We start from the raw sequence: 16566 nt of genomic DNA, 5'->3' as shown, positions 1-16566 counted from the left end.
ATTAAAAAATAAAATAAATAGAAAATAGATAAATAAAAAAAAAGCAGTAAAACAATAAAAAGGGAACCTAGCTTTTTCTTTGCGATCAAGATTTTACATTAGGTTGTTTCAATCCAGATGTGCAAGTGCACACATTGTAGTCTGTGCATGCAGTGACTCCAGACTTGTTATCTCTCTTACCTGTCTCTGTGTCTGCTTGTACATTCAGGTCGGTGTGGTATTATATTGTGTACAGTGACATATTCTGGTATGTTCAGTATGTGTGTAAAGGGCATGGGAGAAAATATTCTTGTGAACCTGTTGCCATTAATTCAGCTAAGCAACAATAAACCTAAAAAGAGTATAGAAAAAAAGAAATTTGTACCAAAACATGTACTATATTTAGTTCCATGTTATTCCCTTTATGTGAGGTTGATTTACTAAAAGCAAATAGGTTGCTTACTTTGCAAGGGAAGTTGTACTTTGCAAGGTAATTTGCTCCATAGCTTAGTGAACATGGCAAAAAAAATGCATTTTGCAAAGAATACACCATCAAGTGCATGTAAAAAAAAAAAAAGCATTTTTTGCTTGCACATGATTGAATGATGAAAGTCAGCAAGAAATTCACCTTATTCACTAAGCTCTGGGGACATGTTCCTTAAAAAGTGCAACATCCCTTGCAAAGTCAACAGCCTATTTGCCTGTAGTAAATCCACACCAGTGTCTCATCAAGCTCATAAGCACAGAACCTTTTGTTTTTTATTATTTTGTTCTGTGATATAAATGAAGTGATCATACATGGATTGATCATATCCACTGTAGGGGATCAGTTACAGCAGTATTTGATTTAAAAATGATGTGATAGGCTTTCATCTACTATTTCTCACAGGCAACCTGTCCTTATACTACTGAATAGTAAATGATACAGAGGAGATTACACTGAAGCAGACAGAGTGTTGACATAAGCAGAATATTTAAATGCACTATATATATATATATATATATATATATATATATATATATATATATATATATACACAGATATATATATTATTATTATACAGGATTTATATAGCGTCGACAGTTTGCGCAGCGCTTTACCATATGAGGGAAGACAATACAGTTACAATACAATTCAATATAGGAGGATTTAGAGGGCCCTGCTTGTTAGAGCTTACAAGAAGCGGGGTTAGTATTTATATATATAAATATATATATATATATATATATATATATATATATATATATATATATATATATGCCATTTTTATTAACCAGGGGTACTGATTAACACATCCATCAGTCTCCAAAGTTCAGCAAAGTGTGTGTACCATTTGGTCACTGTAGAGAGGATAGTGCATGTATAGATTATTTGGCTTTAGGGCTATTTTACAAAGGTAGAGCACATATTATATTCTACAGGAAATCTTAGAACCAGAAATACGCACATGGCCTGAAAATTCCATATCGTGGTCTTAAGCAACAACTAAATTATTTGCTTAAAGAGGTTGTAAACTCGGTAAAATTTTTTATTTTTTTTTACAACCTGAAAGAGAAATACATAATGAGCTAGTATGCATCGCATACTAGCTCATTATGCAATACTTACCTTAGAACGAGCCCCCGCCGTGCCGTCCGCTCACCTCTATGGCGGGCGACATGTCTAGTCGCCCGTCTTCCGGGATCGCGGCATCCGGCCATCTGATTGGCCGGAGCCACTGTGACGTCACTCCCGCGCACGCGCGCGGGAGCCGACAGTCACGGCACGGGGCTCTGAAGGAACGGCATGAGCGGCCGTTCCTTCATAGGGCATGCGCCAGTGATGTCACTGGATGCATCGAAGGTAAATATCTCCTAAGCGGTGCATGTTTAGGAGATATTTACAGTACCTATAGGTAAGCCTTATCATAGGCTTACCTATAGGTACAACTTGCAGAGGAGGGTTTACTTCCTCTTTAAGTGCATTTTATGTATGTGCATTCCTCTAATCGTTCTATTTGTTGAAAGGTTAGGAGGGTTAGTGTTAAGAAAAAAAGGAAGAGAGAGAAAAAGCGAGCACACAGAGAGGAGGAAAGGAATAAAAAAATGGGGGTTGATTTACTAACGGCAAGTAGACTGTACACTTTGCAAAGTGCAGTTGCACTCTGCAAGAGCAGTTGCTCCAGAGCTTTGTAAATGAGCAGAAGTTCCATCATCCAAACCTGCAAACAAAAATGCTGTTTTTTGTTTTTTTTCCTTGCAGGTGATCGGGTATTCTTTGCAAAGTGAAGCTTTAATTCATTTACTGAGTCCTGGAGCAACTTTGCAAAGTGCACAGTCTATTTGCCTTTAGTAAATCAACCCCTGTGAGCTGGAGGGAGAAAGTTAAGGCAGAACTCCAGTAAAAAATAAAAAGATAATGAATACATGACTGCATGGGTTTCCTTCCACACCCTCAAGACATGCTAGTAGGGTTGTTAGCTCCTGTCTAAATTGTCTCCAGTATGTATGAATGGGAGTAAGGGACTTTAGATTGTAAGCTCCTATAAGGACTGATGTAAATGTACAATATAGATGTAAAGTGCTGCATAAAAGAATGGCTTTATATAAATACCTATAATAAATAAATACATAAATAAATAATACTTGACACAAACTTGAAGTGACAAAACTTTTTTGGTTTTTTTTGGTTTTAAATAGAATGTAAATACTTACCTGAGCCTGATATTGATCCAGTCCTGTGCCCAAGAGCAGCCTCTCTCTCCACTCTCTCCCTCCTCACAGGGCAGATTATTAGCAGTGGGAGCCATTGGCTCATGCTGCTGTCATTTAAGTCCTGTGACAAGTGAGCTCGGGGAGGGGCCGAGCCTTGTGGCCACAATCTCTGGTCACAATTATGGACCCGACGTGTGTGGTGACGTCACGTCTAAGCCCCGCCCTACACTTTTCATCTGACGTCCTTCTGGGTCCATACTCTCAGCCAGAGTCAGCTTGGCAATTTGATTGAATCTGTTATATCAGTGTGGGTGGAGGCACAAAATTAAAGTTTTAAAATGGTTTTTCACTATAAAAGCCCACTTTTTCTTTCTCCTTCATGCAATGTGATGAGAGAATATGCTACTTTTATTTAAAACTTGTTTAATATAAAAAAATTCCAGTTACAATCACCTTATTTTCCATTTATTATACAAAAAGATATGAAAAAGTTACCAGGTCTGAAGAGATTTTTTTTTTAAGCGGGGGGCACATATAATTTTATTTTGACGTTTTTGGTTTTTTCTTGTATGGAGGCCAAAAATCCAAGGGTCCAGCATTGCTTTTGGAGGGGAGGGGGGGGGGGACATGTTATCTTTTTTCACACAAAAGTGACATATAGTCACTGTATTATTTGCAAAAAAAAAAAAGGAAGCAAGTAAAAAAAATAAATAAAAAAGAGTTATTGGCATTTTTAGGTTTTTCTCCTTTTCCTGTTCTACTTTGTTTACAATTTAGAGATGCTCCACTTTACAAGCAAGTTTAGAGGACCCCCACCCCCTCCAAGAAGTTTTTTTAAAGGAATAGTGTATTTTTAATGTTGTACTTTCAGCATTTTTTAAAGCATATCTATAGTCAAAATGTAAAATTCTATATTAATTTGCACATTGGTTTCAATTCTCTCTAAAGCCTACTCATATTACTTTGGATGGTCCTTACATTTTTAAACTTACTTTGTAAAGATACTAAACTTACTTTGTGAAGATCTTGACACATTTACTAGAATTCTGTGACACATAATCACTATGCCCTGTGAGCAGGCACTGCTGTGTCACACATTTCGCAGAGCCTGCCTTTTGAACTACAGAGGTGCTGAGAGGATGATTTTCAAGAGGCTGAGTCAGTATAGGAATCACAGCTTGTAGGCAGCAAGGTACCATGGGGTATGTAGTCCTTAGAAATGGAAAGTAAACAGCAGAGGAGAAGCTGCAAAGCATGCAGGGAATCCAGGAAGTTGTGGAAAGCGATGGCCAGCAGACAGGCAGAACTCACAACATGAAAGGAGATTTTCCAAGAAAACTTTTACTGGATTGTTAAATACAACAATTGTTTGAGTTTCTATTACAATGCTGATGTTATAAAATAAAAGTGTATGCTGTAAACATAGATTTCCTTGAAATTCACTACTCCCAGGAAAACATTTTTTCACATTGGTACAATTCCCATGGGGCAAGAGAGCGCGAGAGAGAGAGGGAGAAAGAGAGAGAGAGTGGGAGAAAGAGAGAGAGAAAGGAGAGAGTGGGTGGGAGAAATAGAGAGAGAGAGAGGGTGGGAGAAAGAGAGAGAGAGAGAGAGGATAGAGGGGGTGGGAGAATGAGAGAGAGATGGTGGGAGAAAAAGAGAGAAAGAGAGAGAGGGTGGGAGAAAGAGAGAGAGAGAGGATAGAGGGGGTGGGAGAATGAGAGAGAGATGGTGGGAGAAAAAGAGAGAAAGAGAGAGAGGGTGGGAGAAAGAGAGAGGATAGAGGGGGTGGGAGAATGAGAGAGAGATGGTGGAAGAAAAAGAGAGAAAGAGAGAGAGGATGGGTGAAAGAGAGAGGGGGGGGGTGAGAAAGAGAGAGAGAAATGAGAGAGAGAGGGTGGGAGAAAGAGAGAGAGAAGGGGGGTGTGAGAAAGAGAGAGAGAGGGAGGGAGAGAGGGAGAGAGAGAGAGAAAGGAGAGAGAGATAGAGGAAGGGAGAAAGAGACAGAGGGTGGGAGAAAGAGAGAGAGAAAGGAGAGAGAGATGGTGGGAGAAAGAGAGAGAGGGAGGGGGTGGGAGAAAGAAAGAGAGAGGGTGGGAGAAAGAGAGAGAGAGGGGGTGGGAGAAAGAGAGAGAGAGGGTGGGAGAAAGAGAGAGAGAGGGGGTGGGAGAAAGAGAGAGAGAAATGGAGAGCAAGAGAGAGATAGGGAAGAGTGAAAGAAAGTGCTGAAGATAGTTTTCAAATATATACCTGTGTAACCGGGGAAGCTGCCTTGGATCTTAGGCCCAGGCAACGGGACTCAATTGCTTAAGGTGAAATTGAGCCCTGCTTCTCCAGGCACCTGCCCCATGCTATTCACTTGTCAAATTCCAGAGCCTCTACTGCCCACTGAAGTCTTGACAGTTACCATAAGAAAGGGAACAACCTTTATAATTTTGCAGAGTACCTGTATCTACATTAATATATGTGCTAAAGATAAGGCTGGATTTGGTGGGGCAATCCAATCTATATTGCGCATGAAACTAGTTTGATTGGAATGTTCATGTCTTCAGACACAGTGGTTTCATACATGAGGGACTAAGTGTTTAAAAGTGTTATGGCAGAATGGAATGTACTCCAACAGGAAAGAGATATACTCCCCCTTCCACATCTTCCAAAATTCTTCAAAAGTATTGATATATTCATTATACATTGGTGTTACCCTTCTTATAAAATCGCAAAAAGTAATGTCCAGTTAAGTGTCCAGAATACAACAAAAGGGTATAGCTGGCCATACACTGTAAAAATTTGAGCAGATTCATAAAACCAAACAAAATCCCCTCAGTAGATGACTGGTTAGCTACCTCCTTCCCAACATCCCTCCATTAAAAAATTGAAGGAACCAAAATGCAGCTTCACTTAGCAAGATGTAGCTGCTGTTTGGAGAGTTTTGCATCTAGTTGGACCAGCTGTCAAAATACAATAGACACACTACTGTACACTGTGGGCGGAAGAATCATTTTTTTTTTTTTTGGTTTGTATTTTTTTTATTTTTTATTCAGCCTGCAGAAACTGAAGAAATCCAAGAACCCTTAACTTTTTTCACTAAGCAAAATTAAAATGTACCTTCAAATGCTACTAAAATTAGGAAGTCAACACCTTTGAGTCATTGACCTGTCATTGGCAGATAGAAATACGTTTCAGCATGTTTCGAGACACCAGACTCACTAAGTTCCCACTAACTAGATTGTAAGCTCCAACGAGCAGGGCCCTCTGATTCCTCCTGTATTGAATTGTCTGCCTTCATGTTGTAAAGTGGCGTGGAAACTGTTGGTGCTCTGTAAATCCTGTATAATAAGAATATTAACTGTATTAAAGGAGATATACTTTTTTTTTTTTTTTAGCTGAAATTGGGACATTCATACATTATTTGCTCATCTTTATTTACCACAAATTTACAATTACATTTATATTGACTATATACTGTATAATATTGAATTGTTAGGTATGTATTAGTAAAAATATATATATATTATTATATTTATGATATTTATTTACCCATATAGTAAAGACATTGTGTGTAAGTATTATCTTACATAATGCAATAGAGAAGAATTTTGAAATGATACATTACATATTTTTAACTTTTGGATAGAGAACAGTAGAACAGAGTAGAATGGCAAAAGTTTTATCAGTTTTTCCTCTCTGTGTCCTAATATGTAGATTTTCCTTCTATTCCTGCTGTCTTAGAGAGTTATTGTGGAAATGTAATCTGCACATGATCACTCCTGGGTCACATGACTAAAAAAAAAAAACAATTACAAGAAAAGTTCAAACCTTCAGTGTATCATCTAAGACCATGTTAGCTCCTTGTAATACTTCTATGGCTGCCCATAAATAATTTAATGAAGCCAAGTAGCGCAGGTGATTACTTTAGTGGCCTAAAAGAAACCTGTGTAACAATACTGCTGAAGTGGTGCCTGCAAGTACCTGTGTTAAATGTGTCCTTGGGGAGCTTTTTCGATTTCAGGCTCAGGCTGTACATAGAACTATCCAGAACTAATCCCCATGATTAGCCATTTAGCTCTCAAATGACAGCTTTTCAGTAGACAGTGGAGTTTTAGACCTAAACTGGTTGAAAGATGGGGCAAACCTACCATCAGATATGGGAAGATTGTGCAAAGTGCCCATTTGAACAGAAACCAAACGCTTGAAAACAATTTGGCCATGTAATACTGGGTGCTCCCCAGCGATATAGACACTTTAATGTAGGCTAGTAGTAATAAACTTTAGCAGTTAAAGCAGATCTTCACTGCATCTGAACACCACAAACCAAAAGCACTGTTTAATTAATTTTTATTATTCAAAGCAAACTCCCCCATCCATCCATGTCTCTATGCTTGTTGATAAATCAATTTGAAAAACAACCCTTTAGCATTTTTGTCCTTGGCCATCTTGAGTAAGGGCAAATGACTCATGTAGCATTTACTTCCTTGATTCCATCTGCCCCAACTCAAGCATACATGCAGGAGAGTGTGCTTAGCTGAGAAAACCCCTCTTTCTTCCTTTCCTCCTGAAGACTCCTGGGATGTATGACATAATTTGCCTAGACAAAAAACCAGAAGGTAAGGGAAGAATTGTAAAAAACAAAAGTTTAAAATGAGTAAATATAATATACTTTCCTATCTATTTGCTAATGCTAGCAACATGACGATTGAAAATATTCAGTGTTGATTGGAAGAGTGAAGTTCCACTTAAACTTAAAGGACACCTAAGGGCAAAAACGTTTTTATTTGATTTGGATAGGATATTGATGGCTTAGAACCAAATGTGAGTTAAATTACAGAGTTTTGAGCTGCCACCAGAACAGGAAAAAAAGTAGAAATCTCCCAATGGCAACACTGCCATAACAATTGTTTAAGATGTTATACAGTATCTCACAAAAGTGAGTACACCCCTAACATTTTTGTAAATATTTTATTATATCTTTTCATGTGACAACACTGAAGAAACGACACTTTGCTACAATGTAAAGTAGTGAGTGTACAGCTTATATAACAGTGTAAATTTGCTGTCCCCTCAAAATAACTCAACACACAGACATTAATGTCTATACCGCTGGCAACCAAAGTGAGTACACCCCTAAGTGAAAATGTCCAAATTGGGTCCAATTAGCCATTTTCCTCCCCGGTGTCATGTGACTCCTTAGTGTTACAAGGTCTCAGGTGTGAGTGGGGAGCAGGTGTGTTAAGTTTAGTGTTATCGCTCTCACTCTCTCATACTGGTCACTGGAAGTTCAACATAGTACCTCATGGCAAAGAACTCTCTGAGGATCTTAAAAAAAGAATTGTTGCTCTACATAAAGATTGCCTAGGCTATAGGAAGATTGCCAAGATCCTGAAACTGAGCTGCAGCATGGTGGCCAAGACCATACAAACAGTTTGCTGAAGATAAGCAGACTAAGGACATGGATTACTGGAACCATGCCCTGTGGTCTGATTAGATAAATGTATTTGGTTCAGATGGTGTCAAGCATGTGTGGCAACAACCAGGTGAGGAGTACAAAGACAAGTGTGTCTTGCCTACTGTCAAGCATGGTGGTGGGAGTGTCATGGCCTGGGGCTGCATGAGTGCTGCCGGCACTGGGGAGCTACAGTTCATTGAGGGAACCATGAATGCAATATGTACTGTGACATACTGAAGCAAAGATATAATTTTGAGCCATAGAGTGTCCACCATTGTGCAAGTTGGAAATTCTAGTTTTGAAAAAGTCCAGGACCTTCCCCTTTTATATAAGTGTAAAGATCATTGCACTGGCAAAGCATTGCAGTACTACAATTCGTTCTGTATCACTCTGTCCATCATTCTCAGGATATACATTCACAGGCCACAATATTAAGTATTGATCCTGAAGAAACTGCGCTAGTACGTAGTGAAATGCGTCAACGTCACTGACACGTCATGGACAGAGACAGTGGAAGCCCAACTTTGAACTGCGTATTGGCATGAACGGCCGTAACAGGACTTCCGAGTTGGCGTGAGCCAAGGACAGCTGAAGACAACTGGCACACTGGATCCTGTATAGTGTCCTTACCTAATCCCCTCACAGTATTCACCAGGAAATATCCAAAAGGGAATAACGATGGGACTCTACACTCCCATAGAAGGATTCCTGTCCCCTTCACTAATTACACACTACTACAAGACAGTACTGTGGCTTCCCACCAACTGCAGGTACTGACAGGGGGACGGTAAGATTAACTTACTTCTTATTTTATTGGAACTGTTTCAACTAATCTGTTATATACAGAACATCCATTGGAAGTTTATATTATGTAGCACTACTCCCATGGGAGCTGCTGTGTGTGAGTTCCCCTGGGTTACCATTAGCAACAACAGAACAGTCTGGCATTTTTCCAAATGTTTTACCTCAGACAAGTAGCAGGCCAGTATCTTTGGTTTTTAGGTTTTATTTGGAACTTGGATAGAAGAAGGGAATGAGTGGGATACTCCGACGTAAAGAACTATGCACAATAAGCTGGGACAACTTGAATAGAGCTGAATAGCGCAGATTAATGCTGTATGACGCTGAGTAATGCTGAATATAGCTAGTCACGGCTGAGCCGCTGCTTCAGTCTGTCACAAGCTGTGACGCAGGACTAAATTAATTTTCTGAGGTATACTGTATCCTGAGGTAAACTGTATTGTACTGCAGAACAACTTCGGGGCCCTTCCTGGCACTCCCTTTGTCCCTAATCTTCAGGGTTAACTACTTGGCACCCCCTTTCCTGTAAAAAAACTGTGTGAGTTGGCTCCTTGATCCCCTGACTTCTCTGGAGTGGTCTCCTTTCCTAGGCAGACCCTTGAACAGATCCCTTAGTACTCTCGATACTGTTTCTCCCAAAGTCTTCTGCCCAACAGCTCCACTGATCAGCACACTGGATCCTCTGCAGCCCAGCTCCACACCTGGTTCCATAGGCTGACTGCCTGAACCACCTTTCTCACATCAGCAGTCAGCCGTCCACCTCCTCCTGGGACTTTGCTCCCGCCAAAAGACACCCTGTCACATGCTCCCTCCAGATTTATAACCAATCCCAGGATGCATTTCAGCAATGCCCACCCACTGGGACAGCCATAAACCCTGGTGCACTATTGGTTAGGATTCCTCCACTGTCCAACAAGCTCCCTTATTGGATACAGTGGGGAAAATCCCTTAGACCCAATAAATCACACCTGGAAACACAGGACAGGCTAAACTAACAGATTTGGCTCTCCGGATAAGCAGAACAGATCCACCAAATGTGTTTTCCTAGCACCTACCTAGGAGGGTGCTACAATTATATGAACATTCTATGTTCCATATTGAACTGTACATCTATTAACAATTTGGCCAACTGCCAACATAGTCCTTATCACATCCATATACTGCTGCTACCCTGTGGACACTGAGCAATACGCTATTGGCTTAGATACAATCACAGAGACATACGGATACCTTATAAGACCTACCAGAAAGTGTTATTCTCTTACCATCAGGCTGATACGGGTTTAGTGCAATATTGATCCTATCTACTTGACAAATAATTTTGCATTTTGCACAAAAAAACTTCATAGATCAATCTGCTCACTATTCCACTCAAGTCCGGACGTTATCATGTGACTTCTTTGTTCTTATATTGTCTTGTTTTTGCCTTCCCCCTGTGTGTCTCTTCATGTTTTTTGTTGTTTGTCAGGCTGGGAAGTATATATTTGACCTTTGAGGTTGGGGTATGTACACACTGTGCTGTCTTTACTATTAGAGTCTATAGCTTTTTGCACTTTGCAATAAAATATGCACTTTATTTCTCCAATACCAGCTGAACTTGCCTAGTCATTAACCTCTCCGTTATACCTTTGTGGGGCTTCACCCCTATAGGTATAAAATCTTTTGTGTTTTTTTTGCACATTATTAAGAACACCTGTTCAATTGCATGGTAACACACATTTCTAAAAACAACCAATCACATAGCAGCAACTCAATGCATTTAGGCATCTAGATGTGGTGAAGACAACTTGCTGATCTTCAAGCCGAACGTCAGAATGGGGAAGAAAGGAGATTTAAGTGACTTTGAACATGGCATGGTTGTTGGCGCCAGATGGGCTGGTCTGAGTATTTCAAAAACTGCTGATCTACTGGGATTTTCACGCACAACCACCTCTAGGGTTTACAATATCCAGTGAGCGGCAGTTGTGTGAATAAAAATACCTTGTTGATGTCAGAGGTCAGAGGAGAATGGGCAGACTGGCTCGAAATAGAGGACTACATCGGGTGCCACTCCTGTCAGCTAAGAACAGGAAACTGAGGCTACATTTTGCACAGGTTCACCAAAATTGGACAATAGAAGATTGGAAAAACGTTGCCTGGTCTGATGATTATCGATTTCAGCTGCAGCATTCAGATGGTAGGGTCAGAATTTGGCGAAAACAACATGAAAGCATGGATCCATCCTGCCTTGTATCAACGGTTCAGGCTGGTGCTGGTGGTGTAATGGTGTGGGGGATATTTTCTTGGCATACTTTAGGCCCCATAGTTCAAATCGAGCATTGTTTAAATGCCACGGCCTACCTTAGTATTGTTGTTGATCATGTCCATCCCTTTATGACTACAGTGTACCCATCTTCTGATGGCTACTTCCAGCAGGATAATGCACCATGTCACAAAGCTCAAATCATCTCAAACTGGTTTCTTGAACATGACAATAAGGTCATTGTACTCCAATGGCCTCCACAGTCACCAGATCTCAATCCAATAGAGCACCTTTGGGATGTGGTGAAATGGGACATGGATTTGCAGCTGACATATTTGCAGCAACTGCGTGATGCTATCATGTCAATATGGACCAAAATCTCTGAGCAATGTTTCCAACATATTGTTGAATCTATGCCAGGAAGAATTAAGTCAGTTCTGAAGGCAAAAGGGGGTCCAACCTGGTACTAGCAAGGTGTACCTAATAAAGTGGCCGGTGAGTGTATATGCCTGTGTATAACTATTATAAAATCTCAGATTAACTTCATAGTTTGCTCACCTCTAAAAGTTGCCAACAGTAAATTGTCAGTAAATTGTTGTAACAATCACATTTCCCGATTAAAACCTACAAACATATATTATTTAGCACGCGTCATATAACAGTAATTCAGTTTTGAAAAAGCAGGATAGGATTATCATTGTAGTTTGCTTTCCAAACATAATTGATTTATGTAAATTTGGTGTCCTGAGGTTACCTATTGTCTTCATTCTTGCTTCATAAACTGACAAAATTTCCCAAAAAAAAAAAAACACCTAGTGGGGTAAGTTTGCTATTTTTGTACAGAACCCATTTAGTAACCATATTAGTATAAAGTAATGTGCCCGAGGTGACATGAATAGCTGCTTCATATATATATTGTCTTTATTATTATTAAACACTATAGTGAGAAAATGGATTATGCTGATGACATCCCCAAATATAAATGCGTTGTTTTGCTTTTTAATGAAAGTGTTGCATTGTATTTGTATTTTAAAATGAAGCCGTGCCATATATTTTATCTTTTTTTTTTTCTCTTTGCTTACACAGCAAACACAGTAGAGAAGGACACAGGGAGGACACAATCTCATAGCATAACACACCCAAAACAATCACTTCAGAAGCCGCTGCCTTTGAAAACCATTTGTCCCTTGTGACCTCTGTGTTTATAGTAAGAGGAGGCATGAAACAAGTGCATCTCCTTATGACTGGAAGCCAGCCTGTCTTGGGCAGCTACTGTGCGACTCCCTGGGTAGCGTGACCAAGTGAGGAATGCCAGGCCACCTTCCCCACCTCTTCTAAAGGGCAATGAGGGGCACCAAGTGTCACTTAGAACCTATCATCTAAAGTGGGTGAAGCAGGCGGGAGGAAATTCTGCTTGTAAATTGATACCAAATTACAGACCAAAACAATTGCAATTCATTACTGTAAATGACAAAACAGCACCAACCGTGTTTATTTTCTCTCTGGGAGCAGAAAAAGGTTCAGATATATGAGCACAAGATGTTTCCTGCTCGTTTTCCAGGTCTGTTTGATCCTTGACTGTTGTAATGAGCTCTTTACAATGACCGTATAATCTGTTTAACACTGGTTAGATTTTGAGGAAACAAAATTCTTCAACTTCCTATTTTTATTTATACATATTACACTAAACTTTAGCATAGAGCCAATCACATCAGTTCCCACCCTGGCGGAGCTTAGCGTCCAATATCCTAGCCATTATTTCATACTCTCATTAGAGTTAATATGGACAGAACGCTCCAACTAATCTTGTATTTTGTTTTTTGAAGGACACAGCAATATACAAAAACACATGTAGATAGCTTCCCTGGTGGCAATAAAGCAAGAGTTGTGAGATTAGAGAGCAAAAGAGCCAACCATTAAAGCTGCAGATACACATGTCAATCGGGTCTCCTAGGTTTCCCCTTCTCAGAGTCAATTGTCTGATCTAAAACAAGTTGGTCATTAACTGGGATGGACATATGAGAAAACCAAATTAGATAGATGGTCAATCATAAAGGATATTATTAATTAGAAACTTGAATCAATAGAACCATGAAACAAAATATTTTATTTATTCTGCTGCATTAGTCTACAGCCAAGCCCTCAGAATAACTGAAAGTTGAGCCTAGATTGGAGTACCCTACTTTCTTCTACCTGTAATGGGCAGTCTGGTCTTCAAAATGTGTGGTTTTGAGGATAAAGTGGGGTACACACTAGTAGAAAATCTGCTGAAAATTCCCGTCAGAGGTAAAATCGTACGATTTTCGGCTAGTGTGTACACAACTTTCAGCAATAGATGCCGACATTTTCAAATTTTCAACGAAAAAAAAACCGAGGGACAAACACTAACATTTTTATCGTCCGTCCCCAGCACAACCAATTTCCGTTTAATGTGTATGCAGTACATCCACAAAAAATCGGATACAAAACACCGTGCATGATCTGAAGTTGTGGATGACCCGGAAGTCTAGGAACAAACGTCCCCAAAAAAAAATAAAAAATCGGACGAGAAATTTCGTGAACATTATGCACTGTCAACTAAAAACGGTTATGATCGCTGAGCATGAGAGAGAAAAATCGGAGGATATTTTGTCCGATTTACGTCAAGTGTGTACGAGCCTTTACACTGTCAATTTTAATCTGATACTATTGACATATTAACCCACTGACATTAATCAACTCAAATCACTAATGCAGCCCTAGCTTTATATTTAGTTGAATCAGGAAAAAAAATTCAATTGCTTAGCTAAACAACTAGACTAAAAAGGGAATAATAAATGACTGCACATACTGGAAGATACAGTCAACATTTGACTGTTTTTCCTATCCTATTCATTCCAAGAGATAATCAACTTTTGTATAGTCAACGTAAGCTGCTTAGACTTGCATAATTGGCCAATTATCTGTTATAGTTCAGAACAATCAACCAAACTTAAGAGAGTGTTTAGATATGCAGGCACGTGCAGGGCAGCATGGGTTCAACTTCAAACTGGTGCATGGTTCTTACAAACTGGAAATATTTAATAGAGAAAGAAGAGTTGGGGAATGAGAAGCAGGAGGCAGCACCAAATTCTTAGGTTAGGTCTTACAGAAGCTGGCCAGCAGGTATAAATGTCCAAATACAGATTATTTTTTCAGCCATTCATATCATCTATTGTCTATGGACCAGATCATTACTGAACTTCTCATCACTATCTAATGTTGATAGATACCATAAGATGGTCACTTATTGTTGATCTTTTGGAACATGGGAACACACAAATACTGTATTAGGCCTGATTCACACCCACGCATTTTTTAGTGCGTTTTTAGTTTTGCAGAAATACACTACAGTCCATTTAACATGGTTTCCTATGAGTCATGTTCACATCTTTGCATTTTATGGAAAGGGCCAGGAACCAGCCAGTTGTGTTTTTGGTTCCATAGACTTCGATGGATCAAAAATGTGTATTTTAAAAACGCATGCATCAATTGCAACCTGCATAGGTGTGAACCAGGCCTAAACATACAATTGCAAATATGTTTCTTTAGATTGGCAACACTTGGGTGTGGGAGATTGTGCAAAATTGAACTCACCATGCTCAAGCAGGATAAATCCAAAATTAGTGTGCAGATGACAGTGCTACAGCTGGGGCTCCCATATGCCCTCCATGTAGACTGTTTGCAAAAGCCATCACTCTTTCATGGATTGCACAATCTATTTTATTAAGTAATGGGGTAAAATCCACAGTCAAAACAGTGTTGACACGTTTCAGCCAAGAAATAGCAGTGGGTTGAGCTGCCCAACTATTGTTTTATTGTCTGTTACATTAATCCTTGCAGTTTTACCAAAGTTTGTTAGCACTGTATGTACTATACGTACAGTAATTATTGATGGTAATACCGAGAATAATACAGATGTGGATGTAAGTAGGTGCTTACAGGTTACCAGTGAATGTTTTTTTACTGTTGAAGTATTTGCAATATATGACTGTGTAGTTAGCTTGGGCTGCCTGGCATGGGAAGGGGTTAACAGTTATTGGACTCTTTCCTGGGCTTTTCTGGGTCCTGTTGTGTTCTGATAAATACAGGGAGAGGGCACAGGGCCGAAAGTTTTATTTAAACATGGGAATGCTGTATTGGGCTTGCTTAGCTATGTAGTCCGTTCCGAGCAGCGGGTTTTGTGCAACTGGGTCACCCGCATGGGATTTCACTTGGAGCCAGAAATCCACCAGAAATGGACTGGCACCAAGGAAATGATATCTCTGGGCAAGGTATGAATTGGCCAGCCAACCTTAGCTAGATTAGGACTGTGCCTGTGCTTCTAAGAGACTGTGCATTATGTTCTGTACCACTGCAAGTCTTCAGTAAAGTTGCTGTTAATTATTTCATGCCTGGTCTGAAGTCAATGAAAGGGGTGTATTGAGGTGCATAGGATATCAAAAGAACAGGGCCAGAACACACACAAGGGGGATGAAGATGAGAAGCAAGAGTACCACTAAGGAAGGGTTTACCATAAAGTGGAGATATTAGGAGGATGTTTATCATGCTGTTGTCATTGGTACCCAAGACTGGTGGGAATGCATTAGCAGACAGCCAACAGGAAGGAGGTACTGGGCAAGGGTGATGGGTCCTCTGTTTAACGAGGGAGGCGGTACTCTAACTCCCTCCCTAGCAGTCGGTGCTCCACAGCATTCAAGACCAAATCAATGACACGGAGACCCCATGGACCTAGCTACAGGTATGGGAGAAAAAGGAGGTAACTGGTGCACATGTAGAAGATAAGCACTTAGTGCATGGTGGGATCTCTGTTCTCTAGTTAGCATGGTCACAGAGTGGTTCCCATCCACAGGGCGTTTGACCCCAGCTCCACAACCTGGTGTAGTCCCTATCTACAGGGTTATCAGGCCTCACCCACATTGACCCTTACAACATAATTAAACAGGCCAATAGATTTTTATTCAAAAAGTTCCAATAGATAAAGGTGATATATTTGAATAAGAAAGAAAGAAAAAAATTGCTTTTTTAGTCATTCATTAAACAATAATATCAACTGATGTAAATGGTGTTCTAAATAAATAAAAGCACCTATAACCCGAGAGCAGAGAGAATTTGCACATAGCGTTAAAAAAAAACAACTACACAACTTTTATTGTATATAAATATAAACGCACTAACTTAGAAATAGTACACATTAACACTATGCAATACAGCATGTAGAAAACAGGGGTTTCATTTCACCTTTTCAGTTTTAATCCCTCACTTCACACTGCATGTAAATTGTGTACTGTGGAAGAAGTAAGTATACCCTAGGCATCAAAAGATGGTATTTGCTGAAATAACCTATTATTTCTAATATAACTTTCTGCCAGTCTCTCTTATCGACTAA

This window comes from Pelophylax lessonae (assembly GCF_965119305.1).
Source record: "Pelophylax lessonae genome assembly, chromosome: 1".
In the NCBI taxonomy this organism is placed as follows: domain Eukaryota; kingdom Metazoa; phylum Chordata; class Amphibia; order Anura; family Ranidae; genus Pelophylax; species Pelophylax lessonae.
The sequence above is the reverse complement of the archived record's forward strand: the minus strand, read 5'-3'. Positions refer to the sequence as shown.